Raw genomic sequence first — 6,000 nt, forward strand, 5'->3', positions numbered from 1 at the left:
TGGTGGTGGCACAGGAGAGGGAGTGGTGTGCTAACCCTCTTGCTTGAACATCCCTCAGTAGTCTTCATTGGGATGCTCCCTGTACCACGGTAACCGCCAGGGTTATTGGCGATGTTACCCCATCTCTACGAATGAGTCCATGTTCCCTGTCAGAGTTACGTGGTAGGGTGTTTTGGGGAGCCCGTGTCATTTCAGTCTGCGGACTGAACTCCACGAACCGCCAGACAGAACACTCGTGGGGACTGGCGTGAAACGAGACCTGTAATGCACGTGATTTTCGTTTTGCACAAGCTGGTGAGCTTCATGCGGTATTCGTACAATGCAATCTTCAAGTGATCCCTGTGATGTCCCTTTCAAATCTCAGCTGGTGCATTGAAATACTACGTTTTTCGAGGTGAGCCAGGAGCGATGTGCGCTCATACTCGGTGACCGCCTACGTCGCAAGTATGCCGCCGAAAGAAATTAATTTCTTCAGATTAACACAAAAGTACTTTTCTATTTTTTTTCTCCACGCACAAATGAGGTGTTCTTCTACAGTTCTATGTGAAGCACGTCCTTTCGAGCTTGTTATAGCCGTTGAAAATTTTCTCACTGAAATATGCACTTTTCAATGATTTTCATGATTTTACGATTTTTTTACTACACCTAAGTCGCTAAGAAAACAGTTCAGAATTTTTTATTAGAAGGTGTGTCGTGTTGAACTTTACACACGCAAAATTTGGTTTTGTTAGGGGATGTAGTCATTTTATGTAAAAGTTGGGCAAATTTTGAAGTGTTTCCCAGAATTCCCCAAGTCTTAAACTTTGCGGCAGACAACAGAGACTCGATCAGTAGGTGGCATGGTCGTTCTAGAAAACACTTTTAAATTTTGAGCTTCTTCGGTGCAGTAGAACGCTCACGACACGCTTCCATAGGGGGTATGGTTTTTGCTCGCAGCGAACTTCAGAGCCCTCAAGCGTCGGAACGCGGCGGTGAGGCTAATATTTGGGATGTGGTGCCTACCACCGCAATGAACTCTGATTTTTTCCTGGCAATCGGCGATGGTCAAGCAGCATCGCTGGATCACTTGGCGTGGAATGCACAAGCTGTTACGTTCACAAAATCACGTCGTTATAAAGCTGCCTTTTATTATTGTACTTTTAATTATACATTTACTATTTCATAAATTCAACAGTTTAACGCTACACACCGCTAAAGCGCTATCGACCATAGTAAGAAATGCGCCAAGAAAAGAGAGAGAGCATGTATCATGAGAGTACTACATATACGACGGTGGTGGTGGTTGGGGGGGGGGGGGGGGAGAATTTTGGCAGAAAAAAGAAAAAAAAGGGGAAAGGTCAGCCATGGAGCACGCCGGCTTGCTATTCCCTAAACAAAAAAAAAGGAAGAAAAACATAAATAAGAAAGAAAAATGAAGTAACGAAAAGTGTAGAAAAAAAAGTAAAAAAGAGACTCGGCTCACAGGGAGCCGAGGAGGCCCGTATCACGCAGAAAGCGGAGCACCGCTTTTGTGACACTCCACTGGCTGGTGCACGGGGCCAAGGAGTGGTGCGAGGGAAACGTCAGTCCGTCCGTCCGTGCACCCATGCTCTGAGAGGTGTTGCCAGAGCACGGCCCGATGATGATATGGTGACGCTGACAGTGCAGGATCTGATGGGGCATGTAATTACTACAATGAGTAGCTGGTATAGGGGTACCTGAACGACGTTCGCTGTTCCTCCTCGACGGCCACGCACTCCATGACGCTACAGATAATAGTGAGTTTTAGTATAACGTATGCTGTCGCCTTTGCGTACGTAAAGGATAGCGTTGGTCGTTCTGCGCACGCGCAAGATACATGCAGAGCTTTGCGCATTACGCATAACCACCACGCTATCCCTTACGTACACAAAGGTGACAGTATAGTATGCGTTATACTAAAACTCACTAATACAAGTGACGAGTAAACTCTAATACGTCCCTTTTTTTCCTACACATAACAGAGCTTCTGGAGCAACGTCGATCCTTTGCTGAGCGTCCTTTGCCGGCCAAAGTACGAAAGAACTCCGCTGGAGATTGCAACCGTAGTGAACCTATCCTGATAGAGAACCTCGAAAACACAGCCCCAGCACAAGTGACGCCACGAAATGAACAGTGCGGCAAGTTGTCGCCTTCCAATAATTTCGATTATTCGCGAGATTTTGCGATAGGCATGTGGACTGAACTCTTTGAAGAACATGACTGGCTGCCAATGCTCATTTCTCCGCATGGATCAGACCTTTCATAAATATTGCCACCAAGCTGCGAATGCCTAGTCAAGTGCGAGTGAACCCGTTGCAGGCTATGGTTTTCTTTTGATCTGCATGAGAAGTGTACATACTTATAATAAAAACACGTTTCGGAATCTGTATACTTTGTCTTTATTTGACACACTGGGTAGCCCTGTTGCCATTCTCGTGCGAGAAAGCTCGCAAGGAAACGGCAGGGCCTCGTCCAGTTGAACTCGTGGGTGCAATAAGGGGATAAGTCGACTTATCCCCTTTTTAGCCTTTTTGTTGCTATATCATCTACATACCAGTATGTACCTGCCAAAGAAAATTTAGGGCCGTATCGAAGTTTATTGGACCGCTACAGGAGGGTAAGAAACGGGAAATGCATGTGTGTCAATGGGACGGGCAATCAGATCAGGCACCTTTTCTTAGTTTGGGATTTTTCGACTTATTTCCCTTATTGCACCCACATGTTCAATTGTAGAAGAACGTTTGTACTACATAGCTTGGACGAACAAAAAGCGAATGTACAATTCATAGTGTATGTTCTGCCGTTGCAGTACATTCTAGCAATTCTCTTGTGAACTCCGGCTTCATCCTGTCCATCACTCCCAGTCCCAGGGCACTCATGTCGCATGATCCTGCCACGAATCGATGGGTTTGCGCTGGCTGCCTCTGGGTGGAAGGAGTTCCAATCGTAACAGCCCTCAAATGTTGCAAAGTTCTTTGAAAAGCCACATAACATACAGTGGGTGCCACCGTTATTTATTTGAAAACCCTGCAGCGGCGCTATGCATTTTGCAGGGGAATGGGCAGGGGCGGATCCAGGATTTTTCAGAGGGGGATGCAGCCTTGGACAGCATGTTACATGCACTACCTAAGGATCACTGGACCTTTTTCACAATGGCCTATGCGCATGCGTATGACCTTGAGGCGCCGGAGATGGTTATCTTCGTCCTCACTAGATGGCGCAGTAAGATGGGGACGACCAGAGCCTTTTATGAGGAGGGTTTGGTCTTTTGCCGCTCGGAGATGGGGAGCCGCCGTGACGTCAGAGCCGTCATCGCTCCGCCCACATGGCCGGGATGAAAGGCGAGCCGCGGGAGCACGGAGGGATTTCTAGGCTGTACCTCTTCTCCAAAATGGCGGAATGGGAGATTTCAAGGCGATAGCTCTGATCCAAAATGGTGCCACTGGCCTTGGCGCCGCCCATCGTGCGACGTCAAATGGCGCGCTTTGAGACAGGCTCCTCCCAATGGCCAAACTCTCCTAATAAACGGGACTGGGGACGACAGAAGTGGGGACCAGTGGGGAGACTGCACGAACGGCGACCAGTTTTGGTCTTCTGTGCTACCCACGTGGATTTGTTTTGACGCGGGCCGAGCATGGTTCGCTGGGATACGATGCGTATGTGAAAAAGGTCAATTGAAGCAGTATATGTGAAGACAGAAATTGAGATTGGGCCAAGAACCCCGTCTAGAGCCTCGTCTGGGAATAGGGCACCCACAAAACTCGCAAATATCACTGCATAGCACAGCAGACACAGCAAAACGTCACACACTGAAAGAATAAAAGAACATTATCTATAAGTTAAACATGTGGAATGCTACAGACGTATGCATGATATAGCGTGGGAGGGCTCCAAAAAATATGTGGTGGAGTAGTAACTGCAAAGTTTGCACATCGCCATTTCGGGCCCAAGCGACCAAAGAACCGAACAGTAGGGAGTTCAGCGTGGCGTTTCAAGCGGTATGCGTCAAGGACAGCTACAAAACTTGTAGGAAATCCACAGAAAAAGCGGGGCATCTTGCCAAGTGCGAACAACTCGAGACCATGTGTTTGAAAGTGCCACGTCGTCTGCTAAACTACCGCGTGTTGCATATTTTGGGGCGTTGACGTTTCTCCTCGCTCGCGCCACCTGGCCCACAGAAACAGTCCTCGCAAAAAGATCGAGTGCAGCCATGATGCAGCAAGCAACTCCGATGCGCAAGACAGCTTTCAATCTCGTGGGTCACAAAAGCTGCTTCCCTCGGCTCTCGGCTGCCAGGCCGTGACGTCACGTCTTCCGGCCAATAGTGAGGCACGCGCCTTCTTTTCTTTTTCGTTCTGTTTGCGGTTGTATTTGGCGCCACCCGTCCCGCGTCTGACCAACTCGCGCAATAACGTCACGTCAGATGTCCGTCGGCCGCTTCGCTTCTGAGCGAGAGCAACCATGGTTGCTCTCGCAACCATGCCCCCCTTGGATCCGCCACTGCTGTTACCTGAGTAGACTTTCATCTTTACTCCCTAAAAACAAACCTCCTGAAGCCTGTGAACATTTGCTACTCAAAACCAAGCACGATGTCTTGCGTCAATTCTGGAATAAGGACAATATAACCAAGTATTACGTCTATTTGCCGCCTGCATAACAAGCACAGTACCCATACTCACATGTATATGACTCAATTATTTATATGACTCCTTCAAATTGCGCGTTACGATAAGACATTTCGTGCTGTGTTGCTCCAGCATTATAGCCATGCGGATATTTAGAGCAATTTATAGCCCCGATGACAAGTACACGCATTTAAAAATATCACACGGAGCCACAGATACTCTACACTTCAATGAAAGTCAAGGGTGCTAATGGATTCTCCTTATTTCTGTTTTAGTGTACTCGCCTTTCTGGCTTCAACCTTCTTTTGTGCTCGGTCTTGAATGAAATCATTGTTTACCGTACAGAGGTTATTCAACGCAATGTCTGTTGCTACATGAACTACATATCAGCTGTACAAGAGTCTCTTGTGAAAGTCAATTTTCACAAGCTTCGATGTTCACACATCCCAGCAAGGCGATTTCAGTGCAAAAGATTAGCCCCATTTTGCAGTTTCAAAGAATCGGCTCCATATCTCCAACAATCACGGCACAGAGTTAGGCAGAATATGATGCTAATTGATGTTCTGAGGCTGGAACACATAGAAGGGACACACACACACATACACATACATTGGATGGTGATGGGGTGGGCGATTCACCGCTGCTGAGGCGGTACACTGCCCTATTTCGCGTTGGGGGAGGATGAAGGGATGATGATGGGGCTTTCAAAGAGCCGTCGCCAGACCGGTGGAGCACAAGTACTTCGCCAGAAGACGAAGGCCCTGCGTCTGGTGGGCAGCGTTCGACCACGGACCGAGGATCTTCGCTAGGTTGAAGGGACAAATACATACAAAGCCTCAGATTTATTAGCCTGTAAAGTTATATGCATGAGGCGAGATCGAATGCAAAATAGTTTAAAAAAAAGCTCTGCTACTGTACCAACGATTTATTGCCAGTACAAGGTTGCTCATAAACATTTTTAGCAAGTCACCTTCTTCACTTGTTATCTGAGTCCTCTGCGGGCTTACTAGCCAGAGGGCAAACAAACTTTAGCACTGTCATTGTTTTTGACACGTTCGTAGCTCCAGGAAATGTAAAACGACGAAAAACCTGAGACAAGGAGCAAAAAGAAACACACACAACACGTTCCTTTCTGCTCCTTGTCGCAGGTTTGTCGTCATTTTACAATGTACCAGCTCGCCTGCACCCTGGTACTTTTACCAGGAAATGTAGTTGCTTGCTTTTCAAGCTTTTCGAACAACATAGAAAGTGTATGAGTGTCACATATGCCGTGATCGTCACAGTTTCTGTCTGGCACTCTGCTGCCACAGGGAAGATATGTGACCTTCACCATACCAGCAGAAACAGAAACTAAGAGGTCAGAGAGCACTGTAAC

The 6,000-nt window shown here is 47.4% G+C and overlaps 1 long non-coding RNA gene across 1 annotated transcript in view; it reads left to right on the forward strand.

Moving 5' to 3' along the window:
• LOC135399513 (uncharacterized) overlaps positions 1–2,377 on the forward strand; it is a 36,761-nt gene extending 34,384 nt beyond the window's left edge. Inside the window, exon 4 of the long non-coding RNA XR_010424318.1 lies at positions 1,983–2,377. This is a non-coding gene — a long non-coding RNA (uncharacterized LOC135399513). The remainder of the gene's footprint in view (positions 1–1,982) is intronic.
• Positions 2,378–6,000: the final 3,623 nt, after the last annotated feature.

Source organism: Ornithodoros turicata, chromosome 1 (genome assembly GCF_037126465.1).
Source record: "Ornithodoros turicata isolate Travis chromosome 1, ASM3712646v1, whole genome shotgun sequence".
Taxonomy (NCBI): Eukaryota; Metazoa; Arthropoda; class Arachnida; order Ixodida; family Argasidae; genus Ornithodoros; species Ornithodoros turicata.